This window comes from Triturus cristatus, chromosome 5_2 (assembly GCF_964204655.1).
Source record: "Triturus cristatus chromosome 5_2, aTriCri1.1, whole genome shotgun sequence".
Lineage (NCBI taxonomy): Eukaryota > Metazoa > Chordata > Amphibia > Caudata > Salamandridae > Triturus > Triturus cristatus.
Window position 1 is genome coordinate 338,750,711 of NC_140588.1, and position 27,796 is coordinate 338,778,506.

Consider the following 27,796-nt stretch of genomic DNA (forward strand, 5'->3'; position numbering starts at 1 on the left):
GAGAAGAAAATGGAAGCCTGCTGGGTGAGTGTGAAATCTATTGCTTCGTGCAAGTCACACCAGTTCTGGCCATAGACTTAGAATGCAGTCGCGGCTTGTGTCGTGTGGAGGGGGGGGGGGGGGGGTGTTGCGCGGGGGTGGGGTTTTTAAAATAAAATCCTACCTGAGCAGGTCCGGGTCCGCGCCACCTCGGGTCCGTTCTGGCGCCTACACTCACTGGAACAGCCCATCACTGCTGGCAAGACCCCTCTCAGACAATCCTGGTGCTGGAGCAGCACCAGGATTGGCTTAGAGCAGGCTTACGCTCCGCCCGCCTACCCATTAGGAGACTGAGCTTTGAGCCTTGGCTCAACCCTCGTTCTCCTAATGGGCATGCGCCAGCCTTTGGAAACACTAGTGCGCATGACTGGGCACGGTGCAAAAATCGCCCTCCGTCCCCACTCATGCGCACTTGTGTGCTGCTGCCTGTTGCCACAGACAATGCCTGTCAGTCAACATGACGCTTGACCGCCCACCCCCTTCAGACTCTGAAGGGGGTGGGCGGTCCAACGTCATACTGACTGACAGTTCTCCCTCAGCGTCTCTGAACTTAAGTAAACTGAGAGTTTACTTAAGTTCAGAGACGCCGAGTAAGCTGCGGGCGTGGGGCGCGGGCGGGGGGCAATGCCCCAACACCCCCAATGGACGCACCGCCACTGCACAGGGGACCCACGGAGGACGGGTGCAGTGTGTGAACACAGACCCGAGCTCCGTACAACTCTAAGGGAATGTTGCGGTTGGAAAATTACAGTTTAAGGACACTTCAGAGAGGACTTCAAGCAAACCCTTTGGAACATAGAAGGTTCTAAGGCCAGCCCCCTTGTGAGTACCGAGGTACCCGTGTTACCTATCCCAGAGGAGCCGGGTGCATAGGGGTCAAGTGGTGTCAGCAACCCTTGTCGTTTTCAATGCCGTGATGCGAAGAAGTGCTGCTGCCGGGAAGATGAAAAGTGTCTGGTGGAATCCAAGCCTGGATCTGAGGTGAGAAGAACCTGAAAGCAGAGGGGACAGAGTCTGGGTCACTTCAGAGTGACCAGGGGCACGATAGATGGATGCCCACCGATGTTGGGTGCTTCAGGTGTGGAGATGGGATGCTTGACTCTGCAGCCACGGGGATCAGGAGACGTTGACCAATGTCTGGAGGTGAGCTGTCCAACAAAGGATGTCAAGTGCTGGGGGGTCAGTGTCTGGATTGAACACCAACAAGCCTTGGCAACTGTTACCCACGCGAGCAGAGGAAACAAGCTTCGGTGAGGACCAGCAAGGTCCTGGGGACTCTCCAAGCAATGGAGAGTCAGGGCACATCTGGAGCAACCAGGAAAGCCCAAGGAAAGTCAAAGTTACCTTCACAGGGACCTACAGGCCAATGGACTAGGGATCGGGAAGGGACCTCAAGCTGAATCACAAAATACCAGCCCATGGAACACTCGTGGAGTGTAGGCTGAAAATCTTCGGTGGAAATACTGCTCGGGGTCAGGACTACAAGTAGCCCAAAGCACAGCCTCAGGGCTGCATATGCTGCTACAAAAGTACACAGGGCACAGGGGTTCAGGTTGCACGGTCCTCACGAGGGATACTGGTCACAGAATTGCTGAGAGAGCAGAATGACCTCAGAGACACTCTGGAACCCATCTCCTGTGTTGCAGAAATCTTTGGAGTCCTCAGGAGCTCGGGAGGTGCAAACCAGTCAGATGCGTTAAGGTGCCTGCTACTGCAGGGGAGTAACTCCTTTACTCCAAGGGAGATTCTTCTGTCACCCTGCGAAGTGTAGGCCGTCAAAGTACTTGGTTTCTGTAGCAGAGTTTAGTCCAGGTAAAATCTAAAGTCATGTAGTCAGGGTTTCTACTTTATACCCAAGGAAGGGGTGGGACAAACTCTGCGGACCCACCTATGGGAGGGCCAGGACAGAGGGGTGGCTACACCCATGACCTTTGTCCAGTTTTGTGCCAGAGTAGGAGCAAATGGCTCCTGCAACCGGTTTGAGCTGGACTATGAACAGGGACACCAAATGTGCCCCCAGTGCAGACTTTCAGGCCCTCTCAGAGTGCACCCACCCAGCCCCAATACACTAAATGCTGTCTGGGAGGTGGTCACACCTCCCTGTGACAGGAAACCTATAGTCAAACCTTTCCCTGCTCGAGCTCAGCTCAGCAGCAGGAGGGCAGACTCGTGTCTGTGGCTGGCAGCATCCATTTTGTGATGCCCAGGTCGAGAAAGCTGGTACCGGTGTACCGGTGTTTCACATAAGTCCCTCTAGGAGGGTGGAATCATACCTCCCCCGCAAGGTACTGGCGGGGAGATATGATTCCAAGGTGTTTGACACCAAACACAACATGTTTCTAAGCAGCCGTTTTAAAGTTAGCATTTACCGTGAAGTTATAATGCACTTAAATATATATGGTTGTCTGCATCACAGACTACCTCGGAAAAAAGGTTCCGAAGTCTGCAGAGGGGCTCTGCTCATGCAGGGGCACCCTCTCACATAAAACCCAGCACCCTGCCTTAAGGATTGATAAGCGGTACAAAAGAGGGTGGTGATGGACGGAGCATCAGAACCAATCAAACACTCACATCCAGTCAACAGATCTGGGTTTGATCCATCACCGTTCTTTAGCCCACTCTGCCACCCCAGTTCAGACATGGCCATATGCAAATCAGTCTGACCCTGTGCCTCATGGGAACAGTCCAGCCCGAACTGCCAAGCCATGCCTTCCCTGGACTGGAAACAAGCTTCCTAGGACCGGTTTCTGGCATTTCAGCCGTCTTCAGCCAGGCTTGCTTGAATCCAGTGGCAAAGTGAGCAAGGGACTCACGTCTGAGCATACCCTGCCAACTTATGGCGAACAAAGCGGTACAAAAGAGGGTGGTGATGGACGGAGCATCAGAACCAATCAAACACTCACATCCAGTCAACAGATCTGGGTTTGATCCATCACCGTTCTTTAGCCCACTCTGCCACCCCAGTTCAGACATGGCCATATGCAAATCAGTCTGACCCTGTGCCTCATGGGAACAGTCCAGCCCGAACTGCCAAGCCATGCCTTCCCTGGACTGGAAACAAGCTTCCTAGGACCGGTTTCTGGCATTTCAGCCGTCTTCAGCCAGGCTTGCTTGAATCCAGTGGCAAAGTGAGCAAGGGACTCACGTCTGAGCATACCCTGCCAACTTATGGCGAACAAAGCAGTACAAAAGAGGGTGGTGATGGACGGAGCATCAGAACCAATCAAACACTCACATCCAGTCAACAGATCTGGGTTTGATCCATCACCGTTCTTTAGCCCACTCTGCCACCCCAGTTCAGACATGGCCATATGCAAATCAGTCTGACCCTGTGCCTCATGGGAACAGTCCAGCCCGAACTGCCAAGCCATGCCTTCCCTGGACTGGAAACAAGCTTCCTAGGACCGGTTTCTGGCATTTCAGCCGTCTTCAGCCAGGCTTGCTTGAATCCAGTGGCAAAGTGAGCAAGGGACTCACGTCTGAGCATACCCTGCCAACTTATGGCGAACAAAGCGGTACAAAAGAGGGTGGTGATGGACGGAGCATCAGAACCAATCAAACACTCACATCCAGTCAACAGATCTGGGTTTGATCCATCACCGTTCTTTAGCCCACTCTGCCACCCCAGTTCAGACATGGCCATATGCAAATCAGTCTGACCCTGTGCCTCATGGGAACAGTCCAGCCCGAACTGCCAAGCCATGCCTTCCCTGGACTGGAAACAAGCTTCCTAGGACCGGTTTCTGGCATTTCAGCCGTATCCAGCCAGGCTTGCTTGAATCCAGTGGCAAAGTGAGCAAGGGACTCACGTCTGAGCATACCCTGCCAACTTATGGCGAACAAAGCGGTACAAAAGAGGGTGGTGATGGACGGAGCATCAGAACCAATCAAACACTCACATCCAGTCAACAGATCTGGGTTTGATCCATCACCGTTCTTTAGCCCACTCTGCCACCCCAGTTCAGACATGGCCATATGCAAATCAGTCTGACCCTGTGCCTCATGGGAACAGTCCAGCCCGAACTGCCAAGCCATGCCTTCCCTGGACTGGAAACAAGCTTCCTAGGACCGGTTTCTGGCATTTCAGCCGTCTTCAGCCAGGCTTGCTTGAATCCAGTGGCAAAGTGAGCAAGGGACTCACGTCTGAGCATACCCTGCCAACTTATGGCGAACAAAGCGGTACAAAAGAGGGTGGTGATGGACGGAGCATCAGAACCAATCAAACACTCACATCCAGTCAACAGATCTGGGTTTGATCCATCACCGTTCTTTAGCCCACTCTGCCACCCCAGTTCAGACATGGCCATATGCAAATCAGTCTGACCCTGTGCCTCATGGGAACAGTCCAGCCCGAACTGCCAAGCCATGCCTTCCCTGGACTGGAAACAAGCTTCCTAGGACCGGTTTCTGGCATTTCAGCCGTCTTCAGCCAGGCTTGCTTGAATCCAGTGGCAAAGTGAGCAAGGGACTCACGTCTGAGCATACCCTGCCAACTTATGGCGAACAAAGCGGTACAAAAGAGGGTGGTGATGGACGGAGCATCAGAACCAATCAAACACTCACATCCAGTCAACAGATCTGGGTTTGATCCATCACCGTTCTTTAGCCCACTCTGCCACCCCAGTTCAGACATGGCCATATGCAAATCAGTCTGACCCTGTGCCTCATGGGAACAGTCCAGCCCGAACTGCCAAGCCATGCCTTCCCTGGACTGGAAACAAGCTTCCTAGGACCGGTTTCTGGCATTTCAGCCGTCTTCAGCCAGGCTTGCTTGAATCCAGTGGCAAAGTGAGCAAGAGACTCACGTCTGAGCATACCCTGCCAACTTATGGCGAACAAAGCGGTACAAAAGAGGGTGGTGATGGACGGAGCATCAGAACCAATCAAACACTCACATCCAGTCAACAGATCTGGGTTTGATCCATCACCGTTCTTTAGCCCACTCTGCCACCCCAGTTCAGACATGGCCATATGCAAATCAGTCTGACCCTGTGCCTCATGGGAACAGTCCAGCCCGAACTGCCAAGCCATGCCTTCCCTGGACTGGAAACAAGCTTCCTAGGACCGGTTTCTGGCATTTCAGCCGTCTTCAGCCAGGCTTGCTTGAATCCAGTGGCAAAGTGAGCAAGGGACTCACGTCTGAGCATACCCTGCCAACTTATGGCGAACAAAGCGGTACAAAAGAGGGTGGTGATGGACGGAGCATCAGAACCAATCAAACACTCACATCCAGTCAACAGATCTGGGTTTGATCCATCACCGTTCTTTAGCCCACTCTGCCACCCCAGTTCAGACATGGCCATATGCAAATCAGTCTGACCCTGTGCCTCATGGGAACAGTCCAGCCCGAACTGCCAAGCCATGCCTTCCCTGGACTGGAAACAAGCTTCCTAGGACCGGTTTCTGGCATTTCAGCCGTCTTCAGCCAGGCTTGCTTGAATCCAGTGGCAAAGTGAGCAAGGGACTCACGTCTGAGCATACCCTGCCAACTTATGGCGAACAAAGCGGTACAAAAGAGGGTGGTGATGGACGGAGCATCAGAACCAATCAAACACTCACATCCAGTCAACAGATCTGGGTTTGATCCATCACCGTTCTTTAGCCCACTCTGCCACCCCAGTTCAGACATGGCCATATGGCAGTTCGGGCTGGACTGTTCCCATGAGGCACAGGGTCAGACTGATTTGCATATGGCCATGTCTGAACTGGGGTGGCAGAGTGGGCTAAAGAACGGTGATGGATCAAACCCAGATCTGTTGACTGGGTGTGAGTCTTTGATTGGTTCTGATGCTCCGTCCATCACCACCCCCTTTTGTTCCGCTTTGTTCGCCATAAGTTGGCAGGGTATGCTCAGACGTGAGTCCCTTGCTCACTTTGCCACTGGATTCAAGCAAGCCTGGCTGAAGACGGCTGAAATGCCAGAAACCGGTCCTAGGAAGCTTGTTTCCGGTCCAGGGAAGGCATGGTTTGGCAGTTCGGGCTGGACTGTTCCCATGAGGCACAGGGTCAGACTGATTTGCATATGGCCATGTCTGAACTGGGGTGGCAGAGTGGGCTAAAGAACGGTGATGGATCAAACCCAGATCTGTTGACTGGGTGTGAGTGTTTGATTGGTTCTGATGCTCCGTCCATCACCACCCCCTTTTGTTCCGCTTTGTTCGCCATAAGTTGGCAGGGTATGCTCAGACGTGAGTCCCTTGCTCACTTTGCCACTGGATTCAAGCAAGCCTGGCTGAAGACGGCTGAAATGCCAGAAACCGGTCCTAGGAAGCTTGTTTCCGGTCCAGGGAAGGCATGGCTTGGCAGTTCGGGCTGGACTGTTCCCATGAGGCACAGGGTCAGACTGATTTGCATATGGCCATGTCTGAACTGGGGTGGCAGAGTGGGCTAAAGAACGGTGATGGATCAAACCCAGATCTGTTGACTGGGTGTGAGTGTTTGATTGGTTCTGATGCTCCGTCCATCACCACCCCCTTTTGTTCCGCTTTGTTCGCCATAAGTTGGCAGGGTATGCTCAGACGTGAGTCCCTTGCTCACTTTGCCACTGGATTCAAGCAAGCCTGGCTGAAGACGGCTGAAATGCCAGAAACCGGTCCTAGGAAGCTTGTTTCCGGTCCAGGGAAGGCATGGCTTGGCAGTTCGGGCTGGACTGTTCCCATGAGGCACAGGGTCAGACTGATTTGCATATGGCCATGTCTGAACTGGGGTGGCAGAGTGGGCTAAAGAACGGTGATGGATCAAACCCAGATCTGTTGACTGGGTGTGAGTGTTTGATTGGTTCTGATGCTCCGTCCATCACCACCCCCTTTTGTTCCGCTTTGTTCGCCATAAGTTGGCAGGGTATGCTCAGACGTGAGTCCCTTGCTCACTTTGCCACTGGATTCAAGCAAGCCTGGCTGAAGACGGCTGAAATGCCAGAAACCGGTCCTAGGAAGCTTGTTTCCGGTCCAGGGAAGGCATGGCTTGGCAGTTCGGGCTGGACTGTTCCCATGAGGCACAGGGTCAGACTGATTTGCATATGGCCATGTCTGAACTGGGGTGGCAGAGTGGGCTAAAGAACGGTGATGGATCAAACCCAGATCTGTTGACTGGGTGTGAGTGTTTGATTGGTTCTGATGCTCCGTCCATCACCACCCCCTTTTGTTCCGCTTTAAGGATTGATAAGGCCTGCAATAGGGGTGAATGATAGGTTTGTATGTGCAGTGATTTAGAATAGATATAGGTAACCTATATCTAAGTAAGGGGTGCATGCACCACCTTACACAGGCTGCAGTAGCAGACATGTGGTGACTTTTTTAATGGTCTCTCAGGGGTGGCATACTACATGCTGCAGCCCCCGGGAGGCCCCTGGGGTACCTATGCCCTTGGTACATAGTGTACCATATACAAGGGACTGATAAGGGTACCCTAGTATCCAATCTGGAGTGCACCTAAAGTACATGCAATCAATTTAGAGGAGAAAGCAGATAGACTGGGGTCCTGAATAGCAGGATCCCAGTCAGTCTAAGTCTAAAATAGTGATGCATCAGCAAAAAGTAGGGGTAACCATAAGAAGCAGATCCTACTCTCCTACACAACCCCCCCAACGCAGGGACATTAAACTAACTTTGACCAGTTGAGACTTCATGTTCTAAGTGGAAATATCTTGAGAGTCCATCTGCATTGGCATGGTTACTCTCAGGTCTATGTTCCACTGTATAGTCCATCCCCTGTAGGGAAATGGACCACCTCAAATGTTTGGGGTTTTCACCCTTTGTCTGTTTTAGCCATAAGAGGGGCTTCTGGTCTGTTTGAACAATGAAGTGAGTGCCAAACAAGTATGGCTTCAGCCTCTTCAAGGCCCAAACCACGGCAAAAGGCTTCCCTCTCAACAGCTGACCAACGTTTCTCTCTGGGGGTCAGCCTTCTGCTAATAAAAGCTACTGGCTGATCCTGACCTTCCTCGTTCAGTTGTGATAATACAGCCCCTACCCCCAACTTAGATGCATCAGTTTGAACAATGAATTTTTGGAATAGTGAGGACTTTGCAGAAGGGGAGCAGTGCACATGGCCTTCTTCAGGTCGTCAAATGCCTTTTGACATCTAACTGTCCACTGAACTTTCTTAGGCATTTTCTTTGAAGTTAAGTCATTCAAAAGGGTCACTATGGATCCATATCCTTTGACAAACCTCCTGTAGTACCCAGTCAGGCCCAAGAAAGCTCTGACCTGAGTCTGGTTAGTTGGAGCAATCCAGTCCATGATGGTCTGGATTTTGCTCTGCAATGGTTGAACCTGACCTCCACCCACAAGGTGGCCCAGGTATAAAACCTTACTCTGCCCTATCTGGCACTTGGTGGCCTTGATAGTGAGACCTGCTTTCTGCAGGGCCTCCAAAACATTTCTCAGGTAGACCAGGTGATCCTCCCAGGTGGAGCTAAATACAGCAATATCATATAGATAAGCTGAACTATAGGCTTCCATACCTGTAAGGACTTTGTTCACCAACCTTTGAAAAGTGTCAGGTGCATTCTTCAAGCCAAAGGGCATCACCACAAATTGGTAGTGCCCATTAGGAGTTTAGAATGCTGTCTTTGGCTTTGCATCCTCAGCTAATCAGATTTGCCAGTAGCCAGCTGTCAGGTCAAATGTCAACTTGGCTGAGGCCAAAGTATCTATAAGTTAATCTGCCCTGGGTATTGGATGGGCATCATTCCTAGTGACTGCATTGAGACCCCTGTAGTCAACACAGAACCTCATCTCTCTCTTACTGGGTGTGAGGTTTTGGTACCAAGACTACTGGACTAGCCCATGGGCTATCTGAGGGCTCAATTAATCAATTTTCCAACATTTTCTGCACTTCAGTCCTGATGCAGTCCCTGACGTGGTCAGGTTGTCTGTAAATTTTATTTTTAACAGGCAGACTGTCACCTGTGTCCACTTCATGAGTGCACCAGGTAGTCTGACTGGGAGTCAGTGAGAACATATGTCTGAACTGATTCGGGACTTGCCTGCAATCAGCTTGCTGATGGTCAGTGAGGCTGCCTGCCAAGTCTACACCAACAACTGAACCATCATCAGGGTTCTGTGAGAGCAGGTCAGGGAGTGGATTACTCTCTTCCTCCTGTCCCTCATCAGTAGCCATGAGCAAGCCCATGTCTGCCCTGTCAACATATGGTTTGAGCCTGTTCACATGGAGAACCTTATGGGGGCTCCTGGGAGTTCCAAGGTCCACCAGGTACGTAACCGCTCCCTTTTGCTCTATGATTGTATGAGGGCCACTCCACTTGTCTTGGAGGGCTGCTGGGGACACAGGCTCCAACACCCATACTTTCTGTCCTGGCTGATAAGCAGTCAACACAGCCTTTTGGTCATGCCAGACCTTTTACAATTCCTGGCTAGGCTCAAGGTTTTTGGATGCCTTCTTCATGTACTCAGCCATCCTGGAGCAGAAACCAAGTTCATAGTCCACAATATCCTGTTTAGGGGGTTTGAGAGGTAACTCCCATCCCTCCTTCACCAGACATAAAGGGCCCCTAACTGGATGTCCAAACAGAAGTTCAAAAGGGCTGTAACCAACCCCCTTCTGAGGAACCTTTATGTAGGCAAAGAGAAGGCAGGGCAAAAGTATGTCCCATCTACGTCTGAGCTTTTCAGGGAGACCTTTAATCATGCCCTTGAGGGTTTTGTTGAATCTCTCGACTAACCCATTGCATTGTGGGTGATAAGGGTTGGTAAATTTGTAATTTACCCCACACTTCTTCCCCATAGCAGTCAAGTAACCAGACATAAAGTTTGTTTCCCTGTCTGATACTACCTCCTTAGGAAAACCCACCCTGGAAAAGATTCCCAGGAGGGCTCTAGCCACAACAGGAGCTGTGGTAATCTTAAATGGGATTGCCTCTGGATACCTAGTGGCATGGTCCACCACCACTAGTATGAATATGTGCCCAGATGCAGTTTGGGGATCCATGGGACCAACAGTGTCAATCCCCACCCTCTCAAAGGGAACCCCCACCACAGGTAGTGGTATCAGGGGGGCCTTTGTAGTGCCACCTGCCTTACCAATGGCTTGGAAAGTGACACAGGAGCCACAAAACTCCTTTGTGTCCTCTGACATATGTGGCAAATGAAAGTGAGTGACAAGCCTGTCCAAAGTCTTGTTTTGGCCTAAGTGACCTGCTAATAGGATATCATGTGCCAGTGTCAATAGGAAGCCTCAGAGGTGTAACCAACCTCCTGGTAGCACCAGGTTTGGGGTCTCTACCCTCTGAGTATAAGAGTCCATCATTTGCTCAGGGGCCACAAGATCTTTTGTCACCATTGTGACACTTGCACCTGTGTCCCTGAATACCATGGTCTCCTTACCACTGATCAAATGCTGCTGTCTGTATTTGTCCAGATTATTGGGACTGACAAATAAGGAGGCAAGATCCATGCCTCCATCACAGACCAGCACAGCCTGAGTTGGAATTCTGACTAGGCCAGGGTTAACCCTACTGCACCCTTGTTCTGTGTACCACCACTTTGGACTGAACTAGGGGTAACAGTTGCCTTAGGGGCAGTGGTGGCTGGAGTAGATTCCTTGGAATCATTTGTCCAATGGGTCTTCTGTTTACACATATGACACCAAGGTTTCTTTTTGCCTTTACCCTTGTTGGATAGTGCCGCCCCCCCCCCCCCCCAGATGAAGACTTTTGGGCCCTTCTGAAACTTCTGGTCTTTACCTTTCTCCCCACCTTTATCTGAGGGTTTAGAATCTTGCTTTTTAGAGTAACCACCTTGGTTCTGGGCTTTCTGCTTCACCTTGGTTCTGACCCATTTGTGGGCCTTCTTTCCCAGTTCTTGGGGAGAGGTCAGATCAGAGTCCACCAGGTACTGATGCAACAACTGATTTTGACAATTATTAAGGATCTGGTCCCTCACAATTAAATTGTACAATCCTTTAAAATCACACACTTTACTGCCAAGTAACCAGCCTTCCAGAGCCTTAGTAGCACAATCTACAAAGTCAACCCAGTCCCGAGTCTCTTCCTTCTGGGTGTCAATGAACTTAATCCTGTATTGCTCAGTGGTTAAGCCAAACCCATCAATGAGAGCACTCTTCAAGACTGTGTAATTGTCAGCATCCTCTTCTCTTACAGTGAGGAGTTTATCTCTACCTTTGACAGCAAATGAGAGCCACAAGATAGCTGCCCACTGCTCTTGAGGGACCCTCTGTACTTTACAGGCCCTCTCTAGTGCAGTTATCCATTTGTGGATGTCATTCCCACTCTGACAGGGAGGGACTATCTTGTTCAGGTTCCTATGATCATGAGTATATTCTCTAGCCCTAGGGACACTGTTGCTGCTGTAGGAGAGTAGGATCTGCTTCACATGGGTACCCCCACTTTTTGCTGGTGTTTCACTGTTTTTAGACCTTAGTCTGGCTGTGGCCCTGCTAATCAGGACCACAGCCGAGCGGCTTCCTCTCTCAAATGGTTTCCATGTACATTAGGTACATATCTAATTGGATTCTGGAGTGCCTTATAAACCCCTACTATATGGTATACTATGTACCTAGGGCATAGGTACCTCAGAGGCCTACCAGTGACTGCAGCATATATTATTCCACCCCTGGGAAGCACTCCAAAATGGCACCACAGGTCTGCTACTGCAGCCTGGGTAAGGGTGTCCTTGCACCCCTTACTGTGGTATAGGCTACCTATATCACTAACCTATACAGCCACATATAAACCTATAAGCCACTCCTATGGCAGGCCTTGACAATCCTGAAGGCAGAGTGCTTGGTTTTATGTGAGAGGGTGCCCAAGCATGAGCTGAGCCCCTCTGCAGCTTTCGGAAATACTTCCTTATGGCTCCGAGTAGCCCCAGCCTTGAGCACCGCCTGCACCGAAGATTGTTGGCCTTAACTCCACGAGTGACCCGTGGGCCAGCTCCAAGTGCGACCGCTCGAGGCTCCTCCGCGATCACTAGCCCGTTGGTTAGCAGGTCCCCACGAAGGCGACTCCTTTTCTGATTGGGCTTACCTGGTTGCTCCAGACTTGCCCCGAATTACCCTCACTGGGTGAGTCCCTCAGACCTTGCAGGTCTGCATCGCAGTCCTTTCTCTGAACTCCAGTGACTTGCCGTTGCCAAGGCTTGTTGGGTCCATTCTGGTCGCCGACACCGCAGCACTCGACAGACTTCGTGGGACAGCTCGAATCCGGCTCGTGGACTTCGTCGACGCCTCCTGGACCTCCTGGCTGAAGAGTCAAGACACCCATCAACTCACCTGAAGCACCCGACATCTGTGGGCATTGGTCCATCCGACCCTCGGTCAATGGCTAGTGACCCAGACTCTGTCCCCTCTGCTTTCAGGTTCCTTACATCCTAGATCCAGGCTTGGATCTCTCCGGACACTTCTCCTCCTCACGGCAGCAGCAGTTCTTTGCAGGCTTCCATTGAAATCGACAACGCGACCCAACACCAAAAGACACCTATGCACCCGGCTTCCCTGGGTGAGGTAACTCGAGTACTCCGGTGCTCTCGTGGGTGCTAACCCTAGAACTTCTTAAGTCCAAAAGGGTTTGGTCCAGACTCGATTAGAAGTGTCCCTAATCTTTAAATTTCCAACCGCAACATTGCCCATAGAAGATAATAGGAACCCGCGATTGTGTTTACACACTGCATACATTCCCCGTGGGTCCACTGTGTCACTACCTTGGGTGGTTCCTTGGGATCCCAGCGATACTAGAGGCAATAGGCCTAGTGCCTGTTCCAGTCGTGGTTCTTATACCACTTTTTTGGTATATGGTTTGGTATGCCCCTAGGGCCCAAACGTGTATTTGTGCTTTTACTGATGATTGCTATCTTGTAACTTAGGTACTTCGAACTCCAGTCTCATAAAGAGACTAGAGGGGTGTGTGTTAACCTAAATACATATATTTTAAATATATACCTGGTGTGGTTGTCCATTCATTTGATCATTCAGGAGATTATAGACTGGTAAAACAAGCTGCTATACATTCCTTCAAGACTTAGCCTGAAGGCTGCTCTCCATAGCTACCACTAGGATAGCTTTCATATAAGGTTGTCTTTAATCAGTCACTATAAGGGGTTGTTTGGACTGATACAAGGTGCCCACTAGAACTAGTGGAAAGCATATATTAGGCCACCTTCTCACATTGGTGTGCAGCGGTTGGATTCCAGCTTGCTATTGTTTTACCAGATAATCTCAATTGAATTGATCAACTGAAAACCACTCAAGGTACCTGAGGTACATATAATATCAAGTTTAACTACAGTAAGTTCTACTGAACTTAGAGTTGTGTGTTAAGGCATAGCACAGCCTTTCAACAACTCAAGAGAGTTTAGTAGAGCACACTAGTTTAGGTAGTGCAATACACACCACCACATTAGTAATGTCTAACCAGCCAGGAACCAGTGGGTCCCTACCAGGAACCAGTGAGCTCCTTCCCTATAAATATGAGGATCTCTCCTTTGCTCAGCTTAGGGCCTTATGTACCATTAGGAAGCTGAAGACAGGCAAAATTCCATCCACCCAGCATCTCATAAAGATACTGAAACTGGATGATATCACAGGACCTAGTGGGCCTGATGATATAGACAGTGTGGTTGGGGCAGCACCTGAGGGTGGGTCCAGGGGTGGAAACTCCCCTGACCCTAACTCTAATGCTGACCAGACTGGTGACAATGACCAGACTCTGGTGAACACAGACCACCAGGATGAGGATGAGGAGGATGACAATAATGCCACTTCCTTTATTCCTCCTGGTAGCCCTGACCAGGGCTAATGCTGGGAGGGGCCGGGAAGAGGAACCAGGTGCGTTGGAAAGCAAGTCAGGTAAGGCACACTGGTCCTCGCAGTCCCGGGAACACAGGGAGCCCCAGAAGCAGTCCAGCGCCGTGAAGTCTTATCAGCCAGCAGCTCCGTGGAAGGTAGGAGTAAAAATGCAATTTTTAAAAGTGACAGCATTTCCTCGCCTACGAGCGGCTCCCGCGAAGCGGGGGGCGCGAGGCTTAAAGTAGTAATGCTGGGAGGGGCCGGGAAGAGGAACCAGGTGCGTTGGAAAGCAAGTCAGGCAAGGCACACTGGTCCTCGCAGTCCCCGGAACACAGGGAGCCCCAGAAGCAGTTCAGCGCCGTGAAGTCTTATCAGCCAGCAGCTCCGTGGAAGGTAGAAGTAAAAATGCAATTTTTAAAAGTGACAGAATTTCCTCGCCTACGAGCGGCACCCCTATAATCTGATAATGAGGAGCAGATTCTTAATAACTGTCAAAATCAGCTGTTGCACCAGTACCTGGTAGACTCGGATCTGACCTCTCCCCAAGAATTGGGAAAGAAGGCAGACAAATGGATCAGAACCAGGGTGAGGCAGGGTGAGGCAGAAAGTACAGAACCAAGGTGGTGACCCTAAGAAGCAAGATTGCAAAAACTCTGATAAGGGTGGGGACAAGGGTAAAGACCAGAAGTCTTCACAAGGGCCCCAAAAATCTTCTTCGGGTGGGGATTCACAGGCAAACAAATGGAAAGGCCAAAAGAAGCCTTGGTGCAAAATCTGTAAACAGAAAACTCACTGGACTAGTGACTGCACCAAGGCCAAAGAAAATACTCCAGCCCCCACCAATGCCCCTAAGGCACCTGCTCCCCCTAGTGCAGTTACAATGGGTGGTGGGAATACACAGAATAAGGGTGTAGTAGGGTTGACCCTGGGCTCTGAGATGGACTCTGTCCTAGTCAGAGTACCAACTTAGGCTGTGCTTGTCAGTGATGGGGGCATGGATATGCCCTCCTTTGTGAGCCCCAGTAACCTGGGCAAATACAGACAGCAGCCTTTAATTAATGGAGTAGAAGCTTGGGCATTCAGGGACACAGAACCAAGTGTCACAATGGTGACAAAAGATCTTGTGGATCCTGGGCAGATTATACTTGGTGAAATGTACCAAGTGACCAATGCTAGCAATGTCAGAACAGACCATTCTCTGGCAGTTGTTAACTTCTCCTGGGGAGGGGTAACTGGCCTTAAGAAGGTTGTGGTAAGTGCGGACCTACCAGTACAGTGCTTGCTTGGCAATGATCTAGAAACTTCAGCTTGGAGCTCAGGACACATGCAGAAATGTTAGGGATCCCTGCACATGTCTTTGCTGTGACCAGGTCACAGGCAAAAATGTCAAAAGCTGGACAGGCCCTGGATTCTTGAATAATGGACCAGGTGCCTCACAAGAGGAGGAGCAGTAGGGTTAAGGCAGAGCCTTCCTACCTGTCTCAGGATACTGATCAGTCTCCTCAGGGAGATGATCTGGAGCCTGAAGAAGGAACTGACCCAGAGGAGCTTGAACCTGACCAGGTTGAGTTCTTGGGGACAGGGGGCCCTTCCAGGTCTGATCTGAGCCAGGAGCAGAAAACCTGCCCCTCTCTTGAAACCCTCAGACAGCACGCTGCTGATGAGGCTGCTGGGAATGCTAGTGGCACCCATAACGTTTATTGGGATGATGGACTCCTTCACTCAGAGAGCAGAGACCCCAAGCCTGGTGCATCCAGGAGGTTGGTTATACCTCCAAGGTTTAGGGGTTTCCTATTGACACTAGCCCAGGATATTCTCCTAGCAGGACACCTGGGCCAGAACAAGACTTGGGACAGAAGTGTTCCTCACTTTCACTGGCCCCACATGTCAGAAGACACAAAGGAGTTTTGTCACTCCTGTGTAACCATCCAAGCCAGTGGCTGGCACTACAAAGGCCCCCCTGATACCACTACCTGTGGTGGGGGTTCCCTTTGAGAGGGTTGGGATTGACATTGTTGGTCCCATGGATCCTCAAACAGCATCTGGGCACAGATGTATACTGGTGGTGGCGGATCATGCCACCAGGTACCCAGAGGCAATTCCCCTCAGGACCACTACAACACCTGTAGTGGCAAGAGCTCTCTTGAGTGTGTTCTCAAGGGTAGGCTTTCCTAAGGAGGTAGTATCTGACAGAGATGCAAACTTTATGTCAAGTTACTTAACTGCTATGTGAAAGGAGTGTGGAGTGAATTATACATTTACCACACCCTATCACCCACAATGTAATGGTTTAGTTGAGAGATTCAACAAAACCTTAATGGGCATGATCAAAGGACTCCCAGAGAAGTTTAGGCAAAAATGGGACCTGCTCTTGCCCTGCCTTTTATTTGCATACAGGGAGGTGCCTCAGAAGGGAGTTGGCTACCGCCCATTTGAACTTCTGTTTGGTCACCCTGTCAGGGGTCCACTGTTTTTGGTGAAGGAAGGATGGGAGTTACCTCTCAAGCCCCCAAAGCAAGACATAGTGGACTATGTACTTGGTCTCCGCTCCAGGATGGCTGAGTACATGACAAACCTTGAGGCTAGCCAGGAACTGCAAAAAGCCTGGCATGACCAAAAAGCTGTACTGACTGTTTACCAGCCAGGAAAGAAAGTGTGGGTGTTAGAGCATGTGGCCCCAGCAGCTCTCCAAGACAAGTGGAGTGGACCCCACACTATTGTTGAACAGAAGGGAGAGGTTACCTACTTAGTAGACCTAGGAACTCCCAGGAGTCCCCATAGGGTTCTCCATGTCAACAGGCTAAAGCCATATGTGGACAGGGCTGGCATGGGCTTGCTCATGGCAACTGATGAGGGACATGAGGAAGAGAGTGACCCACTCCCTGACCTCCTCTCACAGAACCCTGAATCAGTAAACTGATTGCAGACAGGTTCTCAATCAGTACAGACACATGTTCTCACTGACTCCAAGTCAGACCACCTGGTGCATTCATTAAGTGGACACTGGGGACAGTCTGCCTATTAAAAATAAGATTTATAGGCAACCTGACCATGTCAGGGACTGTATCAGGACAGAAGTCCAGAAAGTTTTGGATTTGGGTGTGATTGAACCCTCAGATAGCCCTTGGGCTAGTCCAGTGGTCCTTGTGCCAAAACCCCACACCAGTGGTGGAAAAAGAGAGATGAGTTTTTCTGTGGACTACAGGGGTCTCAATGCAGTCACTAGGACTGATGCCCATCCAATACCAAGGGCAGATGAGCTCATAGATACTTTGGCCTCAGCCAAGTACCTCAGCACATTTGACTTGACAGCTGGCTACTGGCAGATCAGACTAGCTGATGATGCAAAGCCAAAAACAGCATTTTCAACCCCTAGTGGGCACTATCAATTTGTGGCAATGCCATTTGGTCTAAAAAATGCACCTGCCACTTTCCAAAGGTCGGTGAATACAGTTCTCGCAGGCCTGGAAGCCTTTAGTGCAGCATATCTAGATGATATTGCTGTCTTTAGCTCCACCTGGGAGGATCACCTGGTCCCCCTAAGGAATGTTTTGGAGGCCCTGCAAAAAGCAGGCCTAACTATCAAGGCTAATAAGTGCCAGATAGGGCAGAGTCAGGTTGTGTACCTGGGTCACCTTGTAGGTGGAGGCCAGGTTCAACCATTGCAGAGCAAAATCCAGACCATAATGGAATGGACTGCTCCAACTACCCAGACTCAGGTGAGAGCCTTCTTAGGCCTGACTGGGTACTAAGGGAGATTTGTCAAAGGGTATGGATCAATAGTGACACCCTTGAATGACTTAACTTCTAAGAAAATGCCCAAAAAGTTTCAGTGGACATCTAGCTGTCAAAAGGCATTTGATGACCTGAAGCAGGCCATGTTTACTGCTCCCATTCTGCAGAGTCCTGAATACTCCAAGAAGTTCATTGTTCAAACTGATGCATCTGAATTGGGGGTTGGGGCTGTACTGTCACAATTGAATAAAGAAGGTCAGGATCAGCCAGTAGCTTTCATAAGCAGAAGGCTGACCCCAGAGAGAAATGTTGGTCAGTCGTTGAGAGGTAGGCCTTTGCTGTGGTTTGGTCTCTGAAGAAGTTGAGGCCATACTTGTTTGGTACTCACTTCCTTGTTCAGACAGACCATAAGCCCCTCTTATGGCTAAAATAAATGAAGGGTGAAAACCCCAAACTACTTAGGTGGTCCATTTCCCTACAGGGGATGGACTTTACAGTGGAACATAGACCTGGGAGTAACCATGCCAATGCAGATGGACTCTCTAGGTATTCCACTTAGAACATGAAGACTCAACTGGTCAAGGTTAGTTTAATGTCCCTGCGTTGGGGGGGGGGTGTAGGAGAGTAGGATCTGCTTCACATGGAACCCCCACTTTTTGCTGGTGTTTCACTGTTTTTAGATCTTAGTCTGGCTGTGGCCCTGCTAATCAGGACCAAAGCCTAGCTGTTTCCTCTCTAAAATGGTTTCCATGTACATTAGGTACATATCTAATTGGATTTTGGAGTGCCTTATAAGCCCTTAGTATATGGTATACTATGTACCTAGGGCATAGGTACCTCAGAGGCCTACCAGGCGCTGCAGCATATATTATGCCACCCCTGGGAAGCACTCCAAAATGGCTCCACAGGTCTGCTACTGCAGCCTGGGTAAGGGTGAGCTTGCACCCCTTACTGTGGTATAGGCTACCTATATGACTTCCCTTTACAGACACATATAAACCTATAAGCCACTCCTATGGCAGGCCTTGACAATCCTGAAGGCAGAGTGCTTGGTTTTATGTGAAAGGGTGCCCAAGCATGAGCTGAGCCCCTCTGCAGCTTTCGGAAATACTTCCTTATGGTTGTTCTGTGATACAGCCATACCATATACTCATAAGTGCATTATAACTGTGCGGTAAATGCTAACTTTGGGATGGCTTCATCAAAACATGTCATGTTTGGTGTCAAACGCTTTGGAATACTACCCCCCCCGACAATTCTGGCGGCGGGGGTAGCATTCCACCCTTCTAGAGGGAGAGACATGTTCACACTGGCTAAACCCGGTAGGACTTTCCTGAGCCCTGGCATCACAAAATGGATGCCTCTGCCACAGACACGGGTCTGGCCTCCTGCTGCTGACCGAAACTCCGGCAGGGGAGACCTGGACAATAGGTTTCCTGTCGAGGGGAGGTGTCCTCACCTCGCCAGACAGGCTGATGTGTATTGGGGCTGGGCGGGAGCACTCTCTGGTGCTTTGAAGTCCTGCACTGGGGGCACACTTGGTGTCCCTGTGCATACTCCAGTTCAAACCGGTTGCAGGGGCTACCTGCCACTGCTCTGGCGCGAAACTGGACAAAGGAAATGGGTGTAACCACCCCTCTTTCCTGGCCCACCCATAGGTGGGGCCTTAGAGTTTGTCCATCCCCTAAACTCACTATAAGTATAGGAATCCAGTCCCTAGAACTTTAGATTACCCGAAACTCTGCAACATATATCCTGGACCTTCGACTTTCTATAATGACTAGAAGACGGAAGAAATCTCCCTTGGGGTCAAGGAGTGACTCCCCTGCTTGGCAGGCACCAAAGAAGCAACTGACCAGTCTGCAATTCTGAAGCTCCCGCCGGACACCGAAGTCTCTGCATCCCCAGAGGTGGATTTCCAGACTTCCTCGAGGCTACCCCGAGTCCACAGCAAAGCTGAGGCCCGTGGCTATCGTGGGTGATGTGGAACCGTGACCCCTGGACACCGTGAACTTTTGCAGCAACACTATCTTCCTGGTCCTCCTCAAAGTTGTACTTTGGGCTCTGAGTAGCCCCAGCCTTGAGCACCTCCTGCACCGAAGATTGTTGGCTTCCACTCCACGAGTGATCCGTGGGCCAGCTCCAAGTGCAACCGCTTGAGGCTCCTTTGCGATCACTAGACCGTTGGCTAGCAGGTCCCCATGAAGGCAGCTTCTTTTCTGATTGGGCTTACCTGGTTGCTCCAGACGTGCCCCGATTTACCCTCACTGGGTGAGTCCCTTAGACCTTGCTGGTCTGCACCGCAGTCCTTTCTCTGAATTCCAGTGACTTGCTGTTGCCAAGGCTTGTTGGGTCCATTCTGGTCGCCGACACCGCAGCACTCAACAAACTTTGTGGGACAGCTCGAATCCGGCTCATGGACTTCGTCGACGCTTCCTGGACCTCGTGGCTGAAGAGTCAAGACACCCATCAACTCACCTGAAGCACACGACATCTGTGGGCATTGGTCCATCCTGCCCTCGGTCACTGGCTAGTGACCCAGACTCTGTCCCCTCTGCTTTCAGGTTCCTTACATCCTAGATCCAGGCTTGGATCTCTCCGGACACTTCTCCTCTTCACGGCAGCAGCAGTTCTTTGCAGGCTTCCATTGAAATCGAAGACTCGACCCAACACCAAAAGACACCTATGCACCTGGCTTCCCAGGGTGAGGTAACTCGAGTACTCTGGTGCTCTTGTGGGTGCTAGCCCTAGAACTTCTTAAGTCCAAAAGTGTTTGGTCCAGACTCGATTAGAAGTGTCCCTAATCTTTAAATTTCCAACCGCGACATTGCCCATAGAAGATAATAGGAACCCGCGGTTGTGTTTACTCACTGCATACAGTCCCCTGTGTCACTACCTTGGGTGGTTCCTTGGGGTCCCAGCGATTCTAGAGGCAATAGGCCTTGTGCCTGTTCCAGTCGTGGTTCTTATACCACTTTTTTGGTATATGGTTTGGTACGCCCCTAGGGCCCAAACGTGTATTTGTGCTTTTACTGATGATTGCTCTCTTGTAACTTAAGTTCTTCGAACTCCAGTCTCATAAAGAGACTAGAGGGGTGTGAGTTAACCTAAATACATATATTTTAAATATATACCTGGTGTGGTTGTCCATTCATTTGATCATTCAGGAGTTTATAGACTGGTAAAACAAGCTGCTTTACATTCCTTCAAGACTTTGCCTGAAGGCTGCTCTCCATAGCTACCACTAGGATAGCTTTCATATAAGGTTGTCTTTAACCATTCACCATAAGGGGTTATTTGGACTGATACAAGGTGCCCACTAGAACTAGTGGACAGCATATATCAGGCCACCTTCTCACGACTGCCACCATGGGGCTCTAGGCCCAACCCTCTGGAAGCTCTCTGGAGCGCTAGGGATTCCCTTGTTCCCTCTTGATTCTGAGTTTGGTCCTCCTATACTCAAGTGACTGACACTTATTCTCATAGGAAGAGTCCCTTTTATGAGAAGCAGAGGTCCCTACAGAAGTACCTGAATGATTAGATTCTTGAGAAGGAGATCTTGATCTTCTAGGTAAACTGTTTACCCTCCCTGGTGGAGTAAAGAGAGGGCCACTGGGGCCTTCTCCCCCACCTAAAGGAACAGTTGGATTTTTCAGGTTACAATCACCTTGATCCTCCTGGCCAAGGTTTTGAGTCCAGATCAAAGAATGTTTCACTCCCTGGCCTTTCCTCATTCCCTGCCCCACCCAACATGCCTGCCTCATCAGACCCTGGGGTCTTTCTGAGGTCATCTAGAAGCAATATCTCTATGAGGCGTTGAGTGTTTGCTGTTCTCCCTGTCCTCAGCTTCCTAGAGGCACACATGGCTCTCAATTCTGGCAATGAAATACCATCGCATCTAGTTGGCAGAGAAGACATACTAGTGTTATGTGGTGTAGGCACCTACCTAACCTAGTGGAGACTAAACTCTCTTGAGTTGGAGAAAGGGTGTGCTAGACCCTTGACTACCCAACTCCAAGTTCAGTAGAACTTACTTATTCTAGTCATGATGTATATGTACCTAATACCTTTAGTGGTTTTCAGTTAATCACTCAATGAGATTTATCTGGTAATTCAATAGCAACCGCTGTCACCAATGTGAGAAGTTGGTCTGGTATATGCTGTCCACTAGTTAAAGTGGGCACCTTGCACCAGTCCAAACGACCCTTATTGATGATTAGGTTAAAGGCAACCTTTAGTGAAAGCTATCCTAGTGGTAGATATGGAGAGCAGCCTTCAGGCTAAGTTTCGAAGGAATGCAAAGCAGCCTGTTTTACCAGATCAGAACCTCCTGAAGGACCAAATCAAAGGAGAACCACACAAGAGATATATAAAATATATGTATTTATTACTAAACACTCTACTAACCTCTTTATGAGATTAGAGCACAAAGTACACAATATTAAATCAATAGAACGACAGTAAACAGCACAATACACAGCGGGCTCCAGGGGGAGACCGAACCATATGCTAAGAAAGTGGTATAAATGTAAATGTACTTATAGAGCGCACTGTCACCAGGCGGCCACCTTGCGGTGTTGCCTATGTGGTTTCCTGGCACTGATACTCATACCGCTGTGGAACCCCTCCTGGCTTTCCCTGTGAAGTGTCCACTCCTGGGCACCCCCAGGGTGAAGCCAGGCATCCTTAGCGCTGTTGGGGCCAGTGTGGAGGCTAAGCAAGCTATTGCCCAGAGTTGCAGCGTGGGGCCCATGATTAGAATAGGCACCAAGGCGAGAATAGACAGGTCCGAGGAAATTGAGCCCGAGCCCCGCCAAGGCGGGAATCGAACCCTGGTCCCTGGCCAGAACTCTGCTTCAGGGTCTGCCGCTCTAACAATTGAGCCACACTCCTACACAAAGTGGTATAACAACCAAGAGTTCACTAGACACAGTGCCTAGAGCACGTAGAATCGCTGGGACCCCAAGGAACCACCCAAAATAGTGACACAGGAGACCCACGGAGGACGGGTGCAGTGTGTGAACACAGACGCAAACTCTGTACAACTCTATGGGAATTCGCGGTTGGAAAATTACAGTTTAAGGACACTTTCGGAGAGGACTTCAAAGAAACCCTTTAGAACATAGAAGGTTCTAAGACCAGCACCCTTGTGAGTACCGAAGTACCCGTGTTACCTATCCCAGAGGAGCCGGGTGCATAGGGGTCAAGTGGTGTCAGAAACCCTCGTCGTTTTCAATGGTGTGATGCGAAGAAGTGCTGCTGCCGGGAAGATGATAAGTGTCCAGTGGAATCCAAGTCTGGATCCGAGGTGAGAAGAACCTGAAAGCAGAGGGGCCAGAGTCTGGATCACTTCAGAGTGACCAGGGGCACGATAGACGGATGCCCACCGATGTCGAGTGCTTCAGGTGTGAAGATGGGATGCTTGACTCTGCACCCACGGGGACCAGGAGACGTCGATGATGACCAAAGTCTGGCTGTCCCACAAAGGATGTCGAGTGCTGGGGGGGTCAGTGTCCGGATTGAACACCAACAAGCCTTGGCAACTGCAACCCACGCGGGCAGAGGAAACAAGCTTCGGTGAGGACCAGCAAGTTCCTGGGGACTCTCCAAGCAATGGAGAGTCAGGGCACATCTGGAGCAACCAGGAAAGCCCAAGGAAAGTCAAAATTGCCTTCACAGGGACCCACAGTCCAACCGACCAGGGATCGCAAAGGGACCTCGAGCTGAATCATGAAATACCAGCCCACGGAACACTCGTGGAGTATAGCCAATAAATCTTCAGTGGAAATACTGCTCCGGGTCAGGGCTACACGTAGCCCAAAGCACAGCCTCAGGGATCGCCAAAAAGCATATGCTGCTGCAAAAGTACAAGGTGCACAGGGGTTTGGGTTGCACGATCCTCACGAGGGATACTGGTCTCAGAATTGCTGAGAGAGCAGATCGACCTCAGAGACACTCCAGAACCCACCTCCTGTGTTGCAGAAATCTTCTGAGTCCTCAGGAGCTTGGGCGATGCAAACTGGTCAGATGCGTTAAGGTGCCTGCTGCTGCAGGGGAGTAACTCCTTTATTCCAAGGGAGATTCTTTTGTCGTCCAGCGAAGTGTAGACCGTCAAAGTACTTGGTTTCTGTAGCAGAGTTTAGTCCAAGTAAAATCTAAAGTACTGTAGTCAGGGTTCCTACTTTATACCCAAGGAAGGGGTGGGAAAAACTCTGGGGACCCACCTGTGGGAGGGTCAGGACAGAGGGGTGGCTACACTTATGTCCTTTGTCCAGTTTTGTGCCAGAGCAGGAGCAAATGGCTCCTTCAACCGGTTTGAGCTGGACTATGCACAGGTACACCAAATGTGCCCCCAGTGCAGACTTTCAGGCACTCTCAGAGTGCTCCCACCCAGCCCCAATACACTAAATCCTGTCTGGGAGGGGGTCACACCTCCCTTTGACAGGAAACCGATTGTCAAGCCTACCCCTGCTCGAGCTCAGTTCAGCAGCAGGATGGCAGAATTGTGTCTGTGGCTGGCAGCAGTGCTTAATTTGTAAAATATCAGGTCCAGGTGCTCAATTATTTTTAGGAGGCCACACCCACTTCCACTTGCTCCACCCACTCACGCAGCTCCACCCACTTCCTCCACTGGCACCACCCACTTACTCTATTGACTCCACCCAAATCCTCAAATGGCGCATCTGGAAGCCAGATGTAATACCCGACCTGAATTTCTGCAAGGGAGCCTTCCTTAAGAAAGATTTTGATAGGAGGTTCCCCTGTCCCAGAGAAAATTTTGAAAAAAATGAATGCAAAAGTGCATTTAAAGCACTATTTTGGAATAAATTGGCTAAAACGACTAATGCAACTTCTGCAGCGCCACACAGTGGTTAGGGTTGACTTTACTAATTACAATGTATTTCTAGTCAAACAAACCCTTTTTAGTAAAATTAGGATACTCAAAGACTGGGGAAAAACATAACTTTCTAACCTGTACCATGCTGGTTGCATGTAGTCCTTTGATGGCAGTTCATAGCTCACTGTGCTAGGTTATAATTTATGAACTGCACAGTAATAAAAGGATCTATGTGACAAAAGCAGCATCCCACAGAGCAGTGTTAGTGTCTGTTGATTAACTCTACCATGAAACGTATGCTTGTTAGGAGTGTCTTCCAGACTCTGGTGTGAATGGCTGTTTGGATTTTCTGAAGTCACTCATCACGAACAGTCTCATGAACAATTTCCCTACAGGTAAATTTCATTCTCAGATGTGTTATATAAATTTTGCCTGATGCAAAGAATGTGTACCATGGAGATTACAGAACAGTATTTCATGTGCAATGCCCTAGAGAGTTAGATCAGAATTCAGTACTATTGCGGATCGACTGGTGTTGAGAGGACAGAAAATTTAGATGCCTGCCTCACTGCAAGGAGCGTAATTGTGCTGACACACCAAGTATATCAAGGTGTCGTTAAAATAAAGAATACTTTAATAGAGAATGTGTGGTTACCTTGCAAGGAGCGGATGGGGGAGAAGGCCATATGGAGCTGCTGGCTGTGCCAGTTAACTAACGTTGCGGAGCAACCGGCCCCAGCTCACTGAAGAACCATGTAACATAATAGCTGCCAAGGTTTCAGATTGCAATGCGTGACATTTTCATAATTTCAGTGCAATTATGAGTGACAATTCAACAACTATGAGTGACACTTTCTCGTGAGCAAAATCAAGCAAAGACCATGAGGGAAACATATCCGAAAAGTACACCCATTTGAGCAATGAGATGGTCTTTAGAACCTTGTGTTTAAACACACATAGTTAAGCTAAACTAACCACATTATAACAAAAATAAGCCCATGTCCAACTTGTAGGGGGAAAAGGGATGAGGCGGACGAGATATCACAAGGACCATGGCACTGTGAACATCTCAATGTAGAAATTCATGTGAGTGGGCAGGATTTCTTTACATAGGAAGAAGGACTCCTATGACAGAAGATGTGAACAAGTAATGCTGAATCAGTAGTAAGCAACATCATAAATAGGACCATAGTTATTTTATGCTCTAGGTACATGACTTTAACCACCATTTTAAACGAGTAGTACATGGCTTCATGAGTCATTGTTGAGCATAGTGCTCTCCAGTAACGTTATGCACATTTCAGGACATCTATTTAAACAGTCAACAAAAAGTAACATTATCACCAGAAACCAGTATTTTTTACACTCATTTGTACACACTTTAACTGTAATTATAAGAAGAAAGTTTAAAAAAAATTTGAGCTGCATTACTGATCCTTTACTGATAAAGTAAACAAAGAGAAAAGCCATGCTAAAAATAAATTCAGATGATTCCTACATTTCAATAGATCCGATTCAGATGGGAGATTCCCAATTTTAAAGCCAAAAATTGCTTTATTTTGGCTGGCTCCGGCCTGAAATGTGGAAACGGTAATCTCAAATTACAATATACCAGATATTGATGCAGCCTACTGCTACTATAATAGCATACTGATATGGAACCCAAATCATCCGTACATCAAAACAACTCTCCTGACAAGTTTATTTTGCACGAGGCCACATGCCAAAAGAAACGTACTTACAAGTGTCGGCTCCAGGCTGTGTCCCCCATGCTGGTGGTTTAACGGTGTTTGGAATGCTGTAAACAGCCCAGAAGACACTCTCTTTGAGCTCTGCAGCACTGCTGTAAATCCGTCGATCCAGACCTTCCTATCATTTTCAAAGGGCCTGAGGCCCGAGAAGGGAGGCGGTCAATCTGCGTGAAGCCCCGAGGGTCTGAGAGGCGCTCTCCAGGCGCTTGTAAAACTGCCTTCCTCAGTGCAATTGTGTGTCCCCTTTGCCCCCACATGGAAGGCAGGTGAATATTACCTCGCTATCTGGCCAGGGTGCCTGAGCCTGGGAGGCAAAGGCTGCTGAGGCAGGCGGACGGTGCAGGGCCTGCAGGATTTCCAAAACTCAGTGCCAGTGAGCGTGACCTCTAGGGTCACGTACTATGGACCAAAATACGGGCCGACTTCTGTCTGTTTCCAGATGGAAGGTAGGCTGTAGATTGACGCACACACCAAGTTTCCTGCTAGCACTGCTCAAAGGGGCTCCTTATAACGGTCAACTCGTGCTCAGGCGAAATGCCTTTCCAGGACATGCACATTGGTAGTCATGCAGCAGTTCTTATCATCGCTATTGAAGCCAAAATGAGCGCTGCAGCGCACTTCATACCTTGGTTCAGTCGGGAGTCTGTGAGCTACTCAGGACCCGGATATTGCGCTAATCACAAGCACGAGCACGTGACTTGGGCGTGATCTGTAATTAAACGGCGGCCATAGGCAAGACGGCGCCGTAACTCCTGAAGTCCCTCGAGATGCTGTGGCACATGAAAAAACGGGGGTATTGTATTCTTTCTTTCGTGCATGAATGTGCAAGTCCCCTAAAACACAATGCACAAAATAAGTTTTCCAGGAAGTGTTTGTGATAACATGTAATATGGATTATTCGTTACGACTGTTACGCTCTATCTGGGGATGGCCTGACAGCATGAAAAAAGCTGTAGTACCGGCCCCGGAAAATAAGTGCCGGTGCTGAGCCCCGGAAAGCTCCGGCACAAATTAAGCACTGGCTGACAGCATCCATTTTGTGATGCCCAGGTCGAGAAAGCTGGTACCGGGTGTACCGGTGTTTCACATAAGTCCCTCTAGGAGGGTGGAATCATACCTACCCCGCCAGTTACTGGCAGGGAGGTATGATTCCAAGGTGTTTGACACCAAACACGACATGTTTTTGAGCAGCCGTTTTAAAGTTAGCATTTACCGCGAAGTTATAATGCACTTAAATATATATGGTTGGCTGCATCACAGACAACCCCGGAAAATAGGTTCCGAAGGCTGCAGAGGGGCTCTGCTCATGCACGGGCACCCTTTCACATAAAACCCAGCACCCAGCCTTCAGGATTGATAAGGTCTGCCATAGGGGTGACAGATAGGTTTGTAAGTGCAGTGATTTATAATAGATATAAGAAACCTATATCTAAGTGAGGGGTGCATGCACCACCTTACACACGCTGCAGTAGCAGACCTGTGGTGTCATTTTGAATGATCTCTCAGGGGTGGCATACTACATGCTGCAGCCCCTGGGAGTCCCCTCGGGTGGCTATGCTCTTGGTACATATTGTACCATATACTAGGGACTGATAAGGGTACTCCAGTATCCAATCTGGAGTGTACCTAAAATTCATGCAATCAATTTAGAGGAGAAAGCAGATAGACT